The sequence below is a fragment of the Hesperophylax consimilis genome, chromosome 4 (assembly GCF_061612785.1).
Source record: "Hesperophylax consimilis isolate HC1 chromosome 4, BYU_Hcon_1.0, whole genome shotgun sequence".
Taxonomy (NCBI): Eukaryota; Metazoa; Arthropoda; class Insecta; order Trichoptera; family Limnephilidae; genus Hesperophylax; species Hesperophylax consimilis.
Window position 1 is genome coordinate 42,336,614 of NC_142839.1, and position 22,950 is coordinate 42,359,563.

The window sequence follows — 22,950 nt, forward strand, 5'->3', positions numbered from 1 at the left end:
CTGGAGCCAGGAGCTATTTGGAGTAGCGTGACTGCAGAGGCGAAGTCGAACAAACTGAAGCCGAATTCATCATTATCCTTACGAGCGTAAACCAGAGGGGTGTTCACGGGACTCCCGAACTCCTGACGTTGCTGATGCAAACCACTTCAGTATATGTTTATGTTTGAGGTTAGTAGAGTGGACTCCTAATTTTCGGCATGCTGGCGAAGCTCAACTCATCATCGATTTGGGGGAGGTTGACGCGACCTAAACCTCGCGCTACCCACGTGACCCAAATGGTTCCTGACACCAGGCTATCATGCCACCGGACCAGAGCAGCTCCTTGTACCTAACGGTATAAGATGAATCTTCATCATTCATCATCAACATCAACATCAACAGTTACCACCAAGGACCCACATTCCACCTTCATCACCCTCCGGCAGGAGGCAAAACATGTCATTATCTCATCTGTCGCTGAGCGATATTCAATTCATTTCTGGAGGTGTTGGGATTGGACCATCAACTTGGCTGCTCTCGAGCTGGTCACGTTGATGGATGGGATTTGGACGGAGACCAATCGAAAGCAACACATGTTTTGTCTCTAGCTATTCCCGAAAATACCTACTCATAGAAATAACTCACAAAACTAACAATCCATAGTCAAATCATTAACTTAGAATCTTGTGCATCTTGAATTGAATTGTCTATAGTGAATTTCATGTACTTAATTTGTAATTAATTGTCTCATTATATTAGCACATTATCAACTGCAGCAACCGGAAACGTTTGGGCGAGCAAACAAGGTAGGAAAAGGTAGTTAAAATCAGGGTAGTCGGTCATTGTCTTATTTTCAAACCATACAGAGTGTAACACGCCTCATCTAAAAAGAACCAAAGTTACCACAACCAATTAAAAGGATCCTTCAATGAATTAATCCCTGTCGAAACAAAAAATTGACACAACGTGACATATTAATTCGTTAACAAAGGAATCCGTTAATAAGAACTGAGGTAAGACGGGGAAAACATTACAACCTTAACCGCCAAAATAAAAAAAAACTGAAAACCGATTTGGTGGTAAATGAAATTCAAAAGAAAAGACCAATAATAATAATAGCTCATAGCTCAGAAATGCACAAAATAATTTGCAAGGCAGATAGAAATATTACATCTTTAAATTTATACGATGAGAATGCCAACATTTTTATAAATCCCAACCAGGAATTATTAGATTCCTGGTCAAATAAAATTTTACACGCAAAACACTTCAATTATCTCAACCAAACGCATGTTGACAAAATTTCGTCAAACAAATGGTTGAGTATTGGAGAGTTGAGCGCAGAAATAGAAGGATTTATGCTTGCCATTCAGGATAGAGTCATTAATACTAAAAATTATAGAAAGCATATAATCAAAGATACAAATCAAATTGATGATTTGTGTAGAAAATGTTTGGCTTTTCCGGAAACTATAGAACATATTATATCGGGATGTTCTATATTAGCACCGTCCGAGTATACATTTAGGCACAATCAAGTTTTAAAAATAATTCACCAAAATTTGGTAATTAAACATAACTTGATTGACTGCCGTAATGTAGTACCATATTATGAATACGAACCAAATTCATTTTTAGAAAACAAATTTTATAAAATATATTATGATAAAACTATACTAACAGACCGAGCGATTAGTCATAATAGACCCGATATAGTTTTACATGACAAAATTAAAAAAATAACTTATATCATTGATGTCGCTATACCAAATTCCTGTAATATTCAAAAATCTGTTAGCGAAAAAATAAGAAAATACACAGATTTAGGAAATGAAATAAAAAGAATTTGGCATTCTCAGACTATAAAAATATTACCATTCGTTATTTCGGCTACTGGCATTATACCTAGCTCTCTAATTAAAAATTTAGGCGTATTAGATTTATCAAAAAAATTATATATAATGATGCAAAAGTCGGTCATTTTGAATACATGTAGGATAACAAAAGATTTTTTAAATATTTATGTTGAGGGATCAGTAGGATTTATAGGCCCTGTTAGAAGTTCTACCGAGCCGAACCCTCTGATATGGAAATATCTGGAGACGGTGAATTTTTTTTCCCATTTGATATCTGGTGATTTGACGTGTTGTTGTTCTTGTATTGTTTTGTATTTATTTTACTTATATAATGCACTTACATAATGTTGATTGACTAGATGATCATTTGTGGAAAAGTGAGTGGAAGGGTTAAGTTTTTCCTTTGGGGAAGATTTAACCCGGACAACTAAATCGGAAGTAGAAAATAAAAAAAAAATCCAATCTTACTGAAGACGAAATAGTTTGCGCAATAATTACCCAGAACGAAGGAATTGAAGATGTTTACAAGGAAAGTGAAGACAACAAAATCACACTTATAACGGAGATAAAAAACAAAAACATAAACAAAAAGCAGCGCCAATTCACTAGCTACATCATGGAAACCAGTGGCAAAATGCGAAAAAGTCTCCTTGCACTCGGCAAACTAAATATACAGTTTCAACGAGTAAAAATTGAAGATTGCGATCCATTAACTCAATTTTTTCATTGCTGTATGTTCATGCATACGGCTAAAAGATGCTTACACCGAACCAGCCCTCCAATTTGCCCACACTGCATGGGCGATCACATCCTTTCAAAATGTCCGGGAAGAGAAAAAACAGTACCAGCATGTGTAAACTGCACCAGACAAAATTCTAAATATGGAGAAAAAAACACCACGGACCACGCAGCCAACAGTATTAGGTGCAACTATAGAAACAAAATGCTGAAAATTGCGAGGGATCGCATCGATTACGACTAATGATGCATATTATTAATTAAAAATCTAACGAAAACCTAAATAATATGCACAATATTTCAAAAAAATATTACGAAAAGCCCGCCCGCAAAGTGTTAACACGCAGTGATAATATACAAGCCAACACATATAATATTATAATTGCAAATGTGAAGTGTATTCCCAGCGCCAACATTATTGTTAATTTTATTACTACCTCAAAATGAACAACTTTATAATAAACGCAATAGATAATTCATATAAAATAGACGAAAGGATTTTTGACACAGTAAATAATACAAACGATTTTATAGATATAAAACCTACAGCCAGCCTAATAATAATACACATGAACGTTAGATCTTTGGAAAAAAATTTCGAAGAATTTCTAATAACTATTAAACAATTAAATAGACTTGACTGTATAATATTATCAGAAACGCATTCATCCAGTGAAATTAATTATAATATACCGGGTTACTCGTACTATGCAACAAAATATAAAATTAACAGAAATAGCGACGTCGCCATATTTGTATCAAATATTTACGCTGTCACAAGTGTAAATGAAATAATGGTGAGTAATGTCAATTTATTAAACTTGGAGATAAATTTTATGAATTATTCATTTAATATCATTGCTATTTATCGGACACACTCTTCTGCTATAACCACATACATAGAAGAATTAAAAAAATATTACAACATCATAGAAACAAAAAAACAATAATCATCGGAGATATTAACGTAAATATCGCTGACTACTCCTCTAACGATAAAGATAACTATTTAAATATGTTAGCAGAATTAAATTACATTTCATGTATAAATTCATACACCAGAAACATTATCGGACAACGACCATCTTGTATCGATCACATATTCACAAACACCAAAGATATACAAAATATATCATCTGCGGTAATTAAAACAGCTGTAACGGATCATTTTGCATGTATATTTAAATATGACTACAAACATCAAAACCTCTCATTACCAACCACAACGGCCGTTAATAATACTGATAAATACAACTATAGTATTAATATAAATTCTCTCACTAAAATATTAAGTAACGAAAAAAATGGCAAGAAATATATCAATGTAACGATGTAGAAGAATGCTGCAAAATATTTGATAAAAAATTGAGTTTTCACATAAATGCTTGTAGAAATATTACATCTAACAAAACATCTTCAAAACTAAAGCCAATCAAACCATGGATAATTCACGGATTAATCATCGCAATTAGACACAAAGAAACACTCTACAAACAATATACAAAACAACCGGAAAATATAACATTACAAAAACATATCAAAGCTTATAAAAAAATACTTACATATCTAATAAAAAAACACAAAGGATGACTACTACAAATAAAAACTTGAATTATCTGGAAATGACAGTAAAAGGATTTGGTCCATCATAAATGAAATTGTCGGTAAAAAACATTTAAAAAATAAAACAATCAACAATGTAAACCATAATGATTCAAAAATCTGCTGTAAAGATAAACCTCTAGAAGCCGCAAATGTATTTAACAATTTTTTTGCTAATGTAGGAAAAAACCTCGCTAAAAAAATCCAACAAGCCCTTACCCCAAATGACCAAAATACTACAGTAAATAATGAGCATAAATTTGAATTATTTCAACCGACAACACCAGAAGAAATTGAACAAATTATTTCAGGTATGAAAGGAGGTTCTGCCCCTGGTTTTGATGGGGTCACAATACAAACACTGAAATGTATAAAATCACAAGTAACAAAACCATTAACTCATATAATCAATACAAGTTTTCAAAGCGGAGTTTTTCCATCCATGTACAAACAATCTGTTATTATACCAATATTTAAAACCGGCAATCCGGAAGAACCAAACAATTACCGCCCTATTTCTTTACTATCAAACATTGCAAAAATATTTGAAAAAATTGCCAAAAAAAGATTAACTCAGTTCATAAAGATTAATAATATAATTCACGAAAACCAGTTTGGATTCATGGAAAACAAAAGCACGAAAGACGCCATTGCTAAATTATCTAGTACCATACAAGACGCTTTAGACAAATCTTTAAAATGTGTAGGTATTTTTGTTGATCTCCAAAAAACCTTCGACAGCATATCTCATGTCAAACTAATACAAAAATTAAAGATCGTGGGTTTTAATGACACAGCATTAAGTTGGCTAAAAAGTTATCTTCACCAAATAACACAAGTTGTAAAAATTAATCACGCATCTAGTCTACCACTCACAAGTGATTTTGGGATACCACAAGGTACTGTTTTGGGTCCATTACTTTTTATAATGTACGTAAACAATATTTTTAAACAAAACCTCAGTGGAACAGTTATATCTTACGCAGATGATACAATTATCATAATTAAGGGTAATGACTGGAAAATTGTAAATGAAAATGCAAATAATGTCATCCAAATCCTAAAAAACTGGTTCGATACAAATCTTCTTACAATTAACGCAAAAAAAACAGTTTATATACCATTCACAATAAATAAATACAAAACCTACCCCAACATTCATATAATAATACACAACAAAAAATGTAACAAAGATGTTTGTAATAAATCATGTACCATACTAAACCAAACAACTGAAATAAAGTACCTCGGTGTAATTGTAGACCAACATATGAAATGGAACAGACACATATGTGAACTTGTTAAGCGCATTAGAAAATGTATCTATATATTCATTAGATTAAGAAATGTTCTCAAGCTAAACAACCTAAAAAAAGTCTATTACGCACTAGTCCAATCATTACTTCAGTATGGAATCATTGGGTGGGGAGGTGCATATGAAAAATTTTTAAGCTCTGTAAAAGTGGTACAAAAACTAATTATTAAAGTAATTTTGAAAAAATAACCAACATTCTCTTCAGCATCATTGTTCAAAATTTTCGAAGTACCAAAAATTGAAGACCTCTATAAAAAAGATGCAATATTACAAATATATAAAGAAACTGTAATAAAAAAACTTAATTTTAACTCATCCTTAAGGCATAATTTTTACATCCAAATTCCTCTTTTTTCAACTCAACAAATGCACAATAATTACATTTACAAAGGCATAAGATATTTTAATAGTCTTCCCGAAGTAGTGAAAAAAATACCAGATTTTATTTTATTAAAAAAAAAGGTCAAATTTATCTTTAAAAAAAATTAATATCACCTTTCAAATGTTATAACTTCAATTCATGTTACAACTAAAATTAACGTCGCAATCCTCTTTTAAGTTTATATTTATTGTACTGTATTTATGTTAATTACTGATATAAACATGAAATAATTGTGAAATAACTCCTACGCCAAGCTCAAGAGCTAGCACTCTTCATTGGAGTAGAATTTCAATAACATATGTTTTTCACTATTACCTATTATTACCTAATTTTATGTACAATGTAACAATGTTATAAGTTAAACAATAAAAAATAAAAAAATAAAAAAAAGGTATCAAAAAAAGTCAATTTTCTTAGGAGATTAAGAAATCAACTAAATGGAAACACTAGAGAGCTCATTTATAAAACTATAATTGCTCCACATTTAGATTATTGCTCAACTATGTTATATTTGGGCAATTAAGGAAATTTTAACAAACTCGATGTTATACAGAATAGAGCTATGAGATGTATACTGGGAAAAGGCAAATACGCAAGCATTAATCAAATGAGAGAGCAGCTAAATTGGATTCCAATAAAAAAAGAGACTGTTATTTAATGTGTTAATTTTTGTTCATAAAGTCATGAACAACCAAATGCCAAAACATTTCAAGGATGAAATCGTTTTTAATGGAGATGTTCATAATTACGAAGCCAGAAATGTAAATAGAATTAGATTGCCACATTTTGAAGAAATCAAAATCACAGAACTGCCTAATGTACAAAAGACTAAATATGTATGATGAAAGAACAGATGAAGAATGAATGTATTTAAAAAGAAATGTTATGTTTATTAAAGTTATAAAAAAAAAAATTATCTTTTTTATAATAGTTTATATTCAAATGTTGTATAAACTAATTCAACAAATTATAAAAAATAAAAGTAACGATATCTACTACACAAACTATTTTCTGTTCCACGTAAATATTAACAATCCGTTGAAGGCTATAAACAGCTTTAATTACCACGAATTAAAAAAAATGGAAACCTCGGCTAGTAATCGCTGAGCCATTCTTTCTTCCCGACCTAATGGAGCGACAAAATAGTAGAACGAGGATTAAGTCTGAGTTACTAGCTGGATAATTACTTTGAAATCTTTCTGTAACAGTTCAATCGACAAAATCATTTTCTATCAGAGCGCTGTTGTCCGCAAAAAAAGGAATATTGCGATTTTACGATTTATATACTCGAGCTACAACTTCTCGGAGTTTCTCAATCAGACATTTTATCGGAAAAAATATGGGTAGAAAAAATATAAGTACCGATGTGTTTTACTGAAGGCTAGTTTAAAATAGTCTTTACAGAGTAGAGATACAGTCAAAAGAAAATCTTTAGTGAAAAAACACTTTTCAAATGGTACATTTTAAACATATTTGGCTTGTACTGTATATTTGAGATAAAATAGATGCAAATTTTATTTTACATCGAAATATGTGGCTCGCTAATAAACTAGTAGTACTGTGAACTGTGAACATTAAACCTCATTAAAATGATTGGAGTAAGTATCAGAACGGCTCGGGGCTCTATAAAAGCCCTTTCAAATCTGGCTTCCAAAAGATTGGGCGTCTAGTATAGTGCTAGCAGATTCTTCAATGCCAATTCTCTGAATTCTCTCCATGAGAGAATCTTTTTTTTAAATTAAGTTATTGCTGTCAAATAATATGTCCCATCTAATATGCTTCGGATGTACATGTAATGAGAGCAAATTATTAGCGTCAGGACAGTCAAAACATGAATTAAAAATTGTACACAACAAATAAAGATCACGTATTTTTTCGTTTTAGACAATTTCGATAAACTGAGTTTACTTTGTAAATTCACATAATTGATTTCATTTATGGGAGTAGTAGATATATATATATTTTTTTATATAATATGTACATAAGAATATACGTTTGTCGAGCGAGACCTTGGCGTATTCTCCAAAAAGCAAACAGAAATTAATTATGCAAACGGACGAAAGGAGTTACTTTGAAATGCAGAATTATTGTACTTTGCTGGGCAAAGTTTCGTCTCTGTATGAATTCAGAAACACTTAGCAAAATGACCAAGAATTCCGGATGAACCTTTTTAGTAAAACCTTTTTAGGGATATGTCGTAAATGCAAATACAAGTCCGTCATTACGTTGGAAAAACCTTTTGGTAACTACTCGTATGTCGGCGGAAACTGAATAAATGAAAAGGTATATGAAATAAATTATTTCAATATTTCTTTCCAAAATCTAATTTGCAATAATATATTACAATATGAGTAGGTACCTATATCTGGAGGTAACGTCTGACAAATTATAGTAATTCATTATTATTATAGAAAGTAAATGGTACAAAAACCTCAACACTGATTTTACTTTATTAACTTTATCGAATGCTCGTTGCTTTCAAATACGAAGTTAAAATCTCTAAAATATATTTTAAAATAGCAGTTGTTTTCCTTATTCTTGAGTTTATGTTCGGCCCAAAGCCAAGGGAAAGGCTTTTACCACGCTATAAATTATTCTAACGCCTAAATCCGGCAATTTTTAGACGATTACACGAATGTTTCTATTAGACGAAAGGAAATGTCGGTAATTCTTTCCTTGTTCGGAAAGCTTCCAAAACGCAAAAATAACCGTGTTCCTAAATTTGTTTAAAAATTCAATCTAAAAAAATAATCTCCGCATTTTGTTCCTAGAACTCCAGGAAAGTATTCTTCACAGGATGGATTACATTAATTTTAAATGTTTCATGCTGCCGAGAGAAAAAACGTTCTACCAACATTATCACACCATTTCGCTCGTCGAGGTTTGGAGAGCTCGACATGTAATTTTTATTTAACATTTTACCACGCACCACAAATATCAAGTACGAAATTTTAATATCCACTCTCTGAAATGAGCCTTAATTTTGTGTGTTACCATAATGGCTTTTGCTTTTACCTTTCCACGGCAAGATCCGAGCATTAAAAACCCTGTTGAGCCCCGCTCCCCGGAGGCCTTTGTTCCTGAATGTACCCGCAAGCTCCCTCCCGTCTGCCAGTTCACGCTCTGTGTCCGTGTGCCCTTGTATATAATTGCATAATTAAATGGCTTAGCGGCGCTTGTCCAGATTTTCTGGCGTATTTATATGATTTGGAGGGCGCTGAGATAACAAACGTACACGTATTTATTCATTGAAAAAGAAGATATATATAATTCCAAACGAAGCGTGAGACAGAAGAAGACACATAAAATAAAAGTTAACGGTCGCAACTGGGGATGTTTTATTTATAGAGAGTTTACAATTATTACATCAATTAAATCGCCGCTAGAATGTGCATAGATATTATCACTCCAATTAAAAACGTTAAATTAAACAGAGTAAATTAATGTTTGTTTTTACTAGGTGGAGATGCCACTAGTGAAATAACAGAAATAATAATTACCAAAATAAAATATAAATTATAGTTAGTATATAGTACAAAAAAATAAAAAAAATGGGTGTGTCAAGCCTACGCAAGACAGAAGTGAAACTTCTAGTATTCTTCTCTCTCTCTCTTTTCATTTCATTCTCTCTTTTTTTCTGTCTATTGACATATTTATAAGTAGCATGTGATAAAAAAAATTAAAAGTTATAAAAAAAGAAAAAAAAAATTAGTTAAAGCGGGGATCGAACCTCGGTTCTTCACGACCACAGTCGTGCGCTCTGCCTGTAGACAGCGAAGATGAGTTAGGAGAGTGAGTTAAACTAGGTATATAATATTTACACCTTGCTAATGTTTTCAGTATTATTAGGGCTTTTTTATACTAATTTTCATATATTTATTGGCAGGTAGAGTAGAAATTAATATTGTTTAGCGTTTGCCAACGACCATACCATGTTGAACACACCGGTTCTCGTCCGATCACCGAAGTTAAGCAACATTGGGCGCGGTCAGTACTTGGATGGGTGACCGCTTGGGAACACCGCGTGCCGTTGGCCTATTTTTTATTTTAATTTCATGTTTTTTTTATTTTTTTATCATTACTATAATTAATAATATCATAAAATTCTTTAACTTTTCAAGTATGCTACAGGCCTAAAATATTACTTAGTGGATTGATATTATGGTCAACCATTGAAAAAAAAAAAAATGGGTGTGTCAAGCCTACGCAAGACAGAAGTGAAACTTCTAGTATTCTTCTCTCTCTCTCTTTTCATTTCATTCTCTCTTTTTTTCTGTCTATTGACATATTTATAAGTAGCATGTGATAAAAAAAATTAAAAGTTATAAAAAAAGAAAAAAAAAATTAGTTAAAGCGGGGATCGAACCTCGGTTCTTCACGACCACAGTCGTGCGCTCTGCCTGTAGACAGCGAAGATGAGTTAGGAGAGTGAGTTAAACTAGGTATATAATATTTACACCTTGCTAATGTTTTCAGTATTATTAGGGCTTTTTTATACTAATTTTCATATATTTATTGGCAGGTAGAGTAGAAATTAATATTGTTTAGCGTTTGCCAACGACCATACCATGTTGAACACACCGGTTCTCGTCCGATCACCGAAGTTAAGCAACATTGGGCGCGGTCAGTACTTGGATGGGTGACCGCTTGGGAACACCGCGTGCCGTTGGCCTATTTTTTATTTTAATTTCATGTTTTTTTTATTTTTTTATCATTACTATAATTAATAATATCATAAAATTCTTTAACTTTTCAAGTATGCTACAGGCCTAAAATATTACTTAGTGGATTGATATTATGGTCAACCATTGAAAAAAAAAATTCCTACAAACTTATTAATGTAATTACGATCTTTTTCAAGCGCGTATGTAATGATTATTTTTATCAACCTCGCACACACCTTGCTAATTTTTTCAATATTATTAGGGCTTTTTTATACTAATTTTCATATATTTATTGGCAGGTAGAATAGAAATTAATATTGTTTAACTTTTGCCAACGACCATACCATTTTGAACACACCGGTTCTCGTCCGATCACCGAAGTTAAGCAACATTGGGCGCGGTCAGTACTTGGATGGGTGACCGCTTGGGAACACCGCGTGCCGTTGGCCCATTTTTTATTTTAATTTTATGTTTTTTTTCATTTTTTTATCGTTAACATCATAAAAAATTTTATATCATTCTTTAACTTTTCAATTATGCTACAGGCCTAAAATATTACTTAGTGGATTGATATTATGGTCAACCATTAAAAAAAAAAAATTCCTTAAAAACAAAAAAATAATATTCCATGGCCGAGAATCGAACTCGGATCAACTGCTTCGAAAGCAACTATGCTGACCATTACACCACCAACGCCAGTTGTCGAGATGAGCTAAGAAGCATTTATATTTTACTTCAAAACTTTTACTACATCAAATGAACTTTAATCGGTCCCGCATTTTCGTTTCGGTCATGAGTTGGTTTTACTCCTCGAAATTGCATGACGCGCGTAAAGAAGTTTCACTTCAAAAAAAATTCCTTAAAAACAAAAAAATAATATTCCATGGCCGAGAATCGAACTCGGATCAACTGCTTCGAAAGCAACTATGCTGACCATTACACCACCAACGCCAGTTGTCGAGATGAGCTAAGAAGCATTTATATTTTACTTCAAAACTTTTACTACATCAAATGAACTTTAATCGGTCCCGCATTTTCGTTTCGGTCATGAGTTGGTTTTACTCCTCGATTGCATGACGCGCGTAAAGAAGTTTCACTTCAATAATGATTCTCCATAAAAAAGGAGTGCACTGCCCGGGAATCGAACCCGGGTCGCAAGAATGGGAATCTTGCATGATGTGCTTCCGCATTCCTAAAATAATTGTGAAATTATAAATACATCCCGGCTGCCAAAAGTCCATATTGAAAAATTAACAATTTTATGATTTTTTTCAAGTCACTGCTTGTATTTAATAAAATGAATTCTTAAAAATATCACCTGAAATAATCAAAACACAAATTAAATAAAACAGTATCTCAGAAAATTGACCAAAAATAATTTCCGGTACCGGGAATCGAACCCGAGCCTCCTGGGTGAGAGCCAGGTATCCTAGCCACTAGACCATACTGGACTTGCGAAATTGTGCGAAAATACGTTATTTAACTTGTTTAATAATTACAACGAATTTTGTACACCATTTTTCTGAACGGTGAGCGGTGGTGGGGGTACCCGCTTTTTCGTTTCGATCTTGACTCGGTTTTACTACGTTCCCGAAAATTCATTACGCGGCTAAAGAAGTTTCACTTCAAAAATTCCTACAAACTTATTAATGTAATTACGATCTTTTTCAAGCGCGTATGTAATGATTATTTTTATCAACCTCGCACACACCTTGCTAATTTTTTCAATATTATTAGGGCTTTTTTATACTAATTTTCATATATTTATTGGCAGGTAGAATAGAAATTAATATTGTTTAACTTTTGCCAACGACCATACCATTTTGAACACACCGGTTCTCGTCCGATCACCGAAGTTAAGCAACATTGGGCGCGGTCAGTACTTGGATGGGTGACCGCTTGGGAACACCGCGTGCCGTTGGCCCATTTTTTATTTTAATTTTATGTTTTTTTTCATTTTTTTATCGTTAACATCATAAAAAATTTTATATCATTCTTTAACTTTTCAATTATGCTACAGGCCTAAAATATTACTTAGTGGATTGATATTATGGTCAACCATTAAAAAAAAAAAATTCCTTAAAAACAAAAAAATAATATTCCATGGCCGAGAATCGAACTCGGATCAACTGCTTCGAAAGCAACTATGCTGACCATTACACCACCAACGCCAGTTGTCGAGATGAGCTAAGAAGCATTTATATTTTACTTCAAAACTTTTACTACATCAAATGAACTTTAATCGGTCCCGCATTTTCGTTTCGGTCATGAGTTGGTTTTACTCCTCGAAATTGCATGACGCGCGTAAAGAAGTTTCACTTCAAAAAAAATTCCTTAAAAACAAAAAAATAATATTCCATGGCCGAGAATCGAACTCGGATCAACTGCTTCGAAAGCAACTATGCTGACCATTACACCACCAACGCCAGTTGTCGAGATGAGCTAAGAAGCATTTATATTTTACTTCAAAACTTTTACTACATCAAATGAACTTTAATCGGTCCCGCATTTTCGTTTCGGTCATGAGTTGGTTTTACTCCTCGATTGCATGACGCGCGTAAAGAAGTTTCACTTCAATAATGATTCTCCATAAAAAAGGAGTGCACTGCCCGGGAATCGAACCCGGGTCGCAAGAATGGGAATCTTGCATGATGTGCTTCCGCATTCCTAAAATAATTGTGAAATTATAAATACATCCCGGCTGCCAAAAGTCCATATTGAAAAATTAACAATTTTATGATTTTTTTCAAGTCACTGCTTGTATTTAATAAAATGAATTCTTAAAAATATCACCTGAAATAATCAAAACACAAATTAAATAAAACAGTATCTCAGAAAATTGACCAAAAATAATTTCCGGTACCGGGAATCGAACCCGAGCCTCCTGGGTGAGAGCCAGGTATCCTAGCCACTAGACCATACTGGACTTGCGAAATTGTGCGAAAATACGTTATTTAACTTGTTTAATAATTACAACGAATTTTGTACACCATTTTTCTGAACGGTGAGCGGTGGTGGGGGTACCCGCTTTTTCGTTTCGATCTTGACTCGGTTTTACTACGTTCCCGAAAATTCATTACGCGGCTAAAGAAGTTTCACTTCAAAAAAAAGAAAGAAGAGAAATTATAATAAAGCAATTACATAATTTTTTGTTCAGTTACTTATATTTACCATGACAACATATTATCTTATAGCTAATGAAATCAGCACATGTTTTTTTAATATACGATGCTATTATTTTTAAAGATGGCTAAATCGTTACATTCTTCGGCATTATACGATCTACACATTCAAGATATTGGATTAAAAAGGGAAATTCTGTTTTTAAATAACTCAAGATGAAATATTTTACGATTCCTTCAATAATTTACATTAAGAACTTTAGTGTGAAAATTACTTATACAATGAGTGGTTGCAAGCTTGTTGTGAATAATTTTGTATATACATATTGAGTCAATAGAATGTCTTCTTTTCTCTAAAGTAACAAAAGTAAAATGTTCTAATTGTTACTAATAAGATTGGGCAAGCTGCTTAATCCAAATTTGAAAGATAATAAACAGTCATTTTCTTTCAGATTCAACGAAATTTGCATATTTCATGTAATGTGGGTTCCATTTAATACTTCCAAATTCTAATTTACTTCTAACTAATGAGTTTGTTATGACGCTACGTCACAACATCCAATGATAACGGGATTTTGCATTAATAGCAATATAATGGTCAGCATTGTCTTTGACAATCTTTGGTTATTTTTAATAATAGCAACATCGATAGACAAGAAGAACGAAGCTTCCTGTTTCCGGCCACTCTAGAACGGATTCACGAGCAGGCTAAGTGGATTCGTTGGATACAGTCAACTAGTTAATTATAATGTCATTTTAATCGTACGATTTCAAGCACAGTAGTGCGAGTGTGGTGTACTCATTATGAGTTGTGCATATTTTGAAATGTCAAATCAATAGCACGAATGTTACATTTTCGGCGAGAAGCCGATCTCGATTGAATGGCGTAAAGAAAAGCATCGGAAGATTATCGGCACCTATCCTGGTATCCTCAAGTGATTGTTGTGCTTTCGCGTAATAAAACAAACCATCTATTTGGCGAGAATGCGTTTTGACCATTATTTACTCACATACATCGCCGCCGCGGGACGCACCGTTCATGCGACAATTGACGTGATTACGGACCATCACCACGTCGAGGGTTACCTCCGCCCCACAGCTCCTGAGATTGGATGCATCACCACGTCGAGGGTTTCATCCGTCCCACTACTCCTGGAATTGGATCCATGACAACGCCGAGGGTCCCCTCCGTTCCACAGCTCCTGGGACTGGATCCACCACAACGCAGAGGGCTGCTGCCAATCCTCGGATCTCTCCGACGCTCAACACCGAACGCAGTGTTATTAGATAGATAGGAATAGTTATGAGTTTTATCGACCAGGGTCAATCCTTTGGGGTGAGTGATCTATTGAACCGATTTATAATGTCAAACTATAATTTGAAATATAGTAACCTTACATGTTTCTATAACATCTATTCTTTTCACTGACGCCCTGTCATGTCCTAAAATATTGTATACAGGTTAATAATGTCACGGCCCTCGAGGTGATTGTGATCTGCTCTATCAATTCAGTCTTGCAGCGAACAGCAACAGCACTCATCAAGTGTTGTCTGGCGCCCTTTTTGAAATCAAAGTTGTTCGTTATATGATGTAAAACTATTAAATATGAACTATTTAGTTCATACCCACTTTTGCCGTAACAAGTTGTATAAGGTTACAATCGATTGGGGATTTTTAATGGTTGTGTTATTCTGTGAATGACTCCCAGCATTTTCAATGATTTGACGACAATTCAACACAACAACAATTATTGTAGAAAAATGCACATTTATTACCAGTACGTAAATCGGGCGATCAATCTTTGGTGAAAAATGTAGACCAATCAGCATATTATCATGTTTTGCAGAAGTCTCTGAATCAATAATTTACAATTCCATATTTTCTCACTTTAAACCTCAACTTTGCATATGATGAACCTACATATATAAGTGTTTGTTCCCGTAGACCCTTGAAGCATCTCATTTTTAACAAATGATGTTGAGTTAAGTACGCTTATGTTGATAAAATGTTGTAAATGCCATTCAAGAAAGTCAAATCGACTTAATTATTTTCGTTCTTTCCAAGCCAAAGCCCGCTCCCATAGCAGTTTCAATCTGTATGAGGTTTCAAGTTTCAAAAGTAGGAGTACCGCCGCCTCGAACCATTACTCGGGAACCATTCATTGGATAAATAACACCTCTGCCAGAGGTCACCCCAAGTGGCTCGTTACGTTTGGTGACTTGGCAGGGGTTTCCGGCTTCATGGGATCGGAAGAGGCCGAGCTTGGAAGACTCTTCAAAGAGGGATTTATTTATTTATTTATTTATTTATTTATTTATTATTTTATTTACGCCCTAATGGGCTTTTACATGAAAATATACATTTACATTGATTACAATAATTGAACATAAGAAGATAAATGGAGTTAATTGTAAGAAAGCAACACATATAATAAAATTTTGTGCAAATTAGCAAAACACTAATAAGATGGATTCAATATAAAATATACCCAAGCATGAAATAGTAAGTAAAAGAAAGTTCAACATAAAAAGTAAGTAAGTGGGTGTGTTTAAACCCAGTATTAATTGTGAGTTTAACAAATCGATAAACCAATATAAATTAGAGTGTAACTTACTCGTGAGGTAAAGAACATTATAACAGAGATTTAAAAAAAAAAAAAAAAAATAACAAAATAAGAGTTGCACCTGTAAAAAGCAAAAACTAATAGAATTTAGCAATATCGACATGAATAAGAAATAATAAGATCTGAGATGGAACATAGTGTTATGTATAAAAAGTAGTTAGTAGGTATATGCATACAATTATAAGTGTATAGTAGAGCAAATAAAAAACAAACAAATATGGATATAATTTACTTGAAAGGTTTCGAATGGGAGAAGATGTAATAAAATTATTAAAGCTATAAAAGTTAATTATTAGCCGATAGAATCGAAATAAGTTGCCTTTCAAAGCTCACAAAATTGTCAAAACCAAACATATCTATAAGTTCACAGTATTTATTCGCAAGGTTGTGAATTCTAGGAATTGGTGAAAAAATAGAATAATTAGTGTTGAGGTTCTTGTTAAATTTAAAAGTATCTTTACTGCGAGTTTGCCTAGCAGGAACATTAATGCAAATAAGTTCCAACAAATTAGGGCTGTCAATTAAAGATTTAATAATTTTGAATAAAAATAGCAAATCAATTAACACTCTTCTATCAGATAATTTAAGAAGTTTAGTTTCAGCAAGCAAGTTATTGTAATTTATAAATTCGATTGGAATTTTCATTTTAAAATTAATGTACCGAAGGAATTTATTTTGTACCTTTTCTAATGATTGAGAATGGACCTTGTAGTACGGTGACCATACGGTGGAATTGTATTTTAATTATGGATTCATACATCCCTTAAAAGTACCGTCCGCACAGCGTCCCCAAATATGGCATAGGCGAGGAGGGAAATTATTTTCCTCACGCGCGCCTACGTAATCATATGTCATGAAAAATGACGTATACATCATTTCGCGATGTACTTTTTTGTCAAGAAAAGACATGTACGGAAAAATTACCCGTTTTTTTTTTAAAACACTAAGATATATGTCGAGTTCACGCAATTTGTCTTTTCGTCGTGTTAAATCTGAACTCTTTTGATTTTCAAATCACATTTCAGTTCGTCTTTGATGAATACTTTAAAAACTGGATATGTGGCGGACCCCAATTTTTAAAAAGTGGGTTCCGGAACTTTAGTCTGTACCTATTCTCACATTAAATCATATCAACAAATAAAAACTTTGTTAAAAAAAGCAATTATGTTTAAAAAGTGACTAATAATTATTGTTTTCTGTGTTGCACATCTTAAGATATTAGGTTTGGAGCTTAACTGAACCCTTCAGTCATACTTATGTGTCACCGATTATGTGCTAAAGCAATGTCTTTATTGATTAGGTAGGATGCTACTTCAGGCATGAACCTTAAAGTTCCAGACGGAGCCATTCGAGAACAATTTGAAGTCGCGGGGTGAAGGGAAGATGTATGAAAAATTCGAAAACCTACTTAAATTTTTTAATGACAAATTCCATTGGTTGTCTCATCGGATATAAAAAAAATCGTTATAACTGCAAATACTACAATACAAAATAACGTCATAATAGTTTACTATGAACCACTTTGAATACAAATAATTTCAAAAGTTAATTCATATAAGATAGCTGTCGGGCAATTTCCCCTCACCTTATAATAATTTAGATTTGGCTTCAATGCCTTTCATACGAAATTGCACTCATTATCTGTCCAGGAATGTTTTTAGGTTCACGACTTCAGCGGTTACCTGTTAACACAGAATTTTGTCAGTGCTTTGTTATTTTTTTTGATTTTTAGGTTCATGACTTCAAGGGTTACCCGTTAACACAGAATTCTGTCAGTGATTTGTTATTGTTTATTGATTTCAGGTTTATGACTTCAGGGGTTAGCTGTAAACACAGAATTTTGTCAGTGCTTTGTTATTTTTTATTGATTTTTAGGTTCACGACTTCAGGGGTTACCCGTAAACACAGAATTCTGTCAGTGCTTTGTTATTTTTTATTGATTTTTAGGTTCACGACTTCAGGGGTTACCCGTAAACACAGAATTCTGTCAGTGCTTTGTTATTTTTTATTGATTTTTAGGTTCACGACTTCAGGGGTTACCTGTAAACACAGAATTTGGTCAGTTCTTTGTTATTTTTTTATTGATTTTTTAATTTTATGAATACAAGAAACTTCCTTTAAAATCACTTCTATATATTTCGTAAGCGGAACAAAGCAATTCTTTCAGAACTAACAGGGTGGTCGAGCCTTCCTTCATGTGGGTAGTGCAAGTCGTCCCTTAAATTATTTTATTGTAAACTAGTTGACTTGTACCCGGAGTTTCCCGGGGTTGTAAACGATTTGATGTAAAGTTTTGAGGTTGTGAAATCTAGAAAAAACATCTACTTTCATAATCAAAATCCGTTGCTATAATAATCGTGGTTATAAGAACTAAGCGCACAAACATAAGACGTGGATAGCGACTTTATTTTATAATCTTTAGAGATTAGAGATAATCTCAAACGAATATTTATTTTTTTCTTCACTGAAGTGACCTTTAATCTTTAGTTCAACACAAACTTCATGTAGCAGAACTTTTGATGATAGGTTTTCATTTCAAATATTTATTAATTTTTTTTAAATTTAAAATTAAAAATGAATAAAATAAATGTGTTTCTTCGAAACAAAAACTGAGACAGCAAAAATAAATCAATTTTGCATATCGCCAGTGATGTGATGGATATGGCTTTGAATCCTACCCTGTCCTGTTAACATGAAGAAATGTAACATTATTTTTTACATGTATTAAACGAACGTTGAATTATTTTTTTTTATAACAAAGCGTATGCTCATAAAAAAAACAAATAGGATATATTGGAATTCCTCGTGGTCGGGCATCAAATCGGATGAAAAATTTTAAATACTTCATTGAAAACGGTTAATATATTAGTATTATTTTTTCGTCGGTTTAATATGCTCCCTTATTTTCAATACAATTTGGGGAAATGTGAACGGCCGGAAAAGGCCTGAACACTGATTTATGGAGCTGGTCAGTATTGTGGTATGAAGCGTGACCAGTGGCGGTTCGTGGTCTTTTTAACAGGGGGTTCAGAAATTCAAGAGAAGATAAACATATCTAATTAAAATTTACTTACTGTTGTCCTTCATCAAATAGTCGAATACGGCAGCAGTCACACAACTTAAATAAAGTTAGTGGGAGGGGTACCTACATATTATTGTTTTTAAATCACTTCACTAGACACAAATATTAGATAATGAGAAAAGTTTTATAGGAATTAAATTGTTTAATGTTTTTATAGCACTCAATGTATGTTGCTAATTATTATTGTTTTTTCGAGAAGAATAATTTCGTAGAATATACATATAATAGATATTTAAAACATAAAAAAAAAACAAATAAAGGTGGCACGAAATAAATTTACTAAGTCTACTTCAATAGGTAGTAGATTTGCAAATGCCATAAGCAAACGGTTGGAGAAATGCAGAAACAAGAAAACAAAAATATGTACAAAAATGACTACAAAGTTAAATACCATAATATAACATAAAAAATAACACTTGCTTCCCTAAAGGTCAAACGTCGACCGCGAAGTTCTCGGGTTTCTTCGGTTACATTCGTCAATGTTCGGAGGTCACGTGATAACATAACGCGTGTTCGGCGCACACAATTTGTCTTACTTTTGCAAAGAAAGACCAAATTTTGTATATGTCACCGTCATAGGGATCTGTACCGGCTAAAATTCTTTTGTATGAAGAGTTTGGCGCGGATTTCAACTCGCACAAAATTTGGAATATGTATCGTATTTTTCGGTGGCGCGGGTTTTGAAGGCGAAATTTTAATAGCGTGCTATCTATAATGTGCTTATATTATTATAAAACAAGTTTGTTTTATTTTCTCATCTTTTTAATGGGGGTTCGCCGCACAAACGCACTTTAGAGAAAACCGCCACTGAGCGTGACTAAAAGTTATATATTTTTATAAATTTCATAAAGGATTTTATATTAAGACAGGATTGCCTTACTTAATTTATTGCGCTTGTGTGGTTATTTATGTGGCCTTTTGTTTATGTTTTAGAAAGATTTATACTCCAACAAAATGTAACACGGAGTACTTAGCTCCGGCGGGTATATAAATAATAAAGCAATTAATTATTAACAAGTTGGCGATTTAGTCAAAGGATTTTTATTTGCTAAATGGTTACAAAAATTGTTGATACGTTAATGAATATTCCGCTACACAGTATATACATTGTTTTCAATTACTTTATTATTGAGATTGATATCCTACTGTTTAGTAGGCTTCATCTGATTTCCGGTAAACAAAAAATACCGACGAATAAAAAAAAATTCCATGACCAATTTTAAATACAACGTCTTTTTTCAACGGAAGTAAATTATTAATTAATTAAAATTTTATTTAAGTAATTCATGTTGTTTCACAATAAATTAATACAATAAAAATAATATATAAGTTACTACTATTTGAGTACCTACCCTGATGTACGTAAGTGAGGCATGGAACTGGCAGAGAAAGGATAAAAAGAAATTAGATCCCTGAGGCGTACGTGTGGTAAAACTATGTATAATCGTGTGAGAAATGTGGAGATCCGTAAAGAGTGCAAGGCTGATGTAAGTTTAATGAGTAAGATTTATTTATTAAGTTAGATCAAGAAATGGGCATGCAGAACGAATGAGCAAAGAAAGAAGTGTAAGTAGAATATACGATACAACTGTGAATGGTAGCAGAATTTTGGGTCGCCTGAGGCATACATGGCACGACCAAGTGAATCAAATACTTGATTCGGGCCATGTCAAGAGTCAGAATAATTGAAGAGTATGTATGAGACAATGTATGTATGAGGCAAGGAGTGTGTGCCAAGACCAAGTTGTTTGGTGGTCCGTCCTCTCTGCCTACCCCTGCGGGAAAACGGCGTGATGGTTAGTTAGTTAGTTAGTTAGTCTATTTAATAACCACTCCATACTACTTTTAGATTCACAACATACCTCAAATAGCCATGGTGTTACTGGCTCCAAATAGTTGGGACTCTTGTATTATTGACCGCTAAATAACTCGGTCTTGGCACACACTCCTTGCATCATTCACATTCATACATCTTCTCATAAATACACTTATCTTATTCTGGGATACAGAAGGAGAAATGCATTGTCATGCAGCTCCTTTAGATTTGAGTAGTTCTCTAGATAATCTAATGCGTTTTTCATAAGTGTTGTCTTGGCCTGCCTAAAGGCCTTGCGCCAGATGGCTTGAATTCGTACACCGTATCAAAAGTAGCTCTGCCCTCCAACACTCGACACATGCAACCAATCCATGCTAGTTTACTAGCAGTTACGCTGCATTATATGAGGAGTTTATTGTTTAAAAAATTTAGGTATTATATTTAGATATTTCTGTGTCTCAAATTTTCTGCTGCAATTCCATGTTTCGGACATAATCCTGTTTACAAACCCGAAGTCATTATTTTATTGAAAGTCTTTGCCCATTACTCAACAGATTCTTGCATTCCACGCGATAGGTGAGTTAATAAATGGGAACTAGTATCAAACAATAGACCCAAAAATAATATATTAAAATATTCACAAATTGATTTCACACTCATTCTTTTTAAAAGGCGTGACTTCTGAACGAAGCTCTTGGCATATTCTTTGCAATTAATAGCTGCATGATATGTTTTGAAAGGTACGCTTAAAAATAATTAGGGTTTCATTATTTTTTTAACAAAGTAAACATATTAGAATGGGTATTTTCACAGAATTTGAACAATTCTGGAAAATTGTTAAAGTTCAAGTTTGTGAAAGCACTATTTATGTTCTGTTATTATCCATGTATTGCGAAAAATCCAGAAAAAAATAATAACAGAATTAGAATGCTTGATTTTTAACATGAAATTTGATGAATTTTTCAAATTCTGTTCATCAATCTGTCTTCAGAATCTTTGTTACAATACCTAAATATTTGTGAATTGCTTATTTTAGTGAATTTTTTCACCAAATGACATTTCAAATTAACTTTTGGTAAAAATCTACAAACATTATTTTCAGCAAATAATATTAAAAAATATGTTTTCGACCAGTTTTTTTACAGTAATAGGTATATATATATATATATATAATTATTATTAAGAATACAATATATCGTTACGTGCGTAGTATTTTTCGTAGTCATAACAAGGGAGTTGTAGTTTTAATAGAACATATTGAGTATGATGTTGACACACAGCCGAAGTTATATGGAACTTTTATTGCCCTACTCACGAGAAACATCTTTCAATGGTGTCGCACGACTCCCAATATTTCTCTATCTTTATTTCATGCCAGTCTCTCTCCATAGGTCGAAAGTAGTTCCTAGGGGTTAGATAACAGTGGTGTGAGTGCTCACTTACAAATAATAAATATCCTTGCTTACAACCAAACTTACTTTTTACGTGGGGAAAATCACAAAAAATCATAAAAATATTGGTACATTGGCCATTTGTATTATATAATATTTTACTTTGATAACGGGATTACGGAAAAATATTCAATAGATTTCAATTATCACAATCTCAGATGAAGAGATCTTGAAGACATATACAAAATAACACATTTTTATAAGCTAATAGCAGTCGAGTCATTATTAAACAATTAAGAAAATCTTAACATTTAATGTGGGGAAAACAGATTACAAAGTACACCACAGAATAGAGAATATATTTTCGCAATTACTTTCC

The 22,950-nt window shown here is 32.9% G+C and overlaps 4 non-coding genes across 4 annotated transcripts; all 4 read left to right on the forward strand.

Annotated features, from left to right (window-relative positions):
• Positions 1-9,789: 9,789 nt before the first annotated feature.
• LOC149424740 (5S ribosomal RNA) lies at positions 9,790-9,908 on the forward strand. Its single transcript, XR_016302128.1, has one exon. It is a non-coding gene; the product is annotated as a 5S ribosomal RNA (ribosomal RNA).
• Positions 9,909-10,425: 517 nt separating this feature from the next.
• Positions 10,426-10,544, forward strand: LOC149424741 (5S ribosomal RNA). The gene has a single exon (XR_016302129.1). It is a non-coding gene; the product is annotated as a 5S ribosomal RNA (ribosomal RNA).
• Positions 10,545-10,866: 322 nt separating this feature from the next.
• On the forward strand, positions 10,867-10,985 carry LOC149424742 (5S ribosomal RNA). The gene has a single exon (XR_016302147.1). It is a non-coding gene; the product is annotated as a 5S ribosomal RNA (ribosomal RNA).
• A 1,356-nt stretch (positions 10,986-12,341) lies between these two features.
• On the forward strand, positions 12,342-12,460 carry LOC149424743 (5S ribosomal RNA). Its single transcript, XR_016302148.1, has one exon. It is a non-coding gene; the product is annotated as a 5S ribosomal RNA (ribosomal RNA).
• Positions 12,461-22,950: the final 10,490 nt, after the last annotated feature.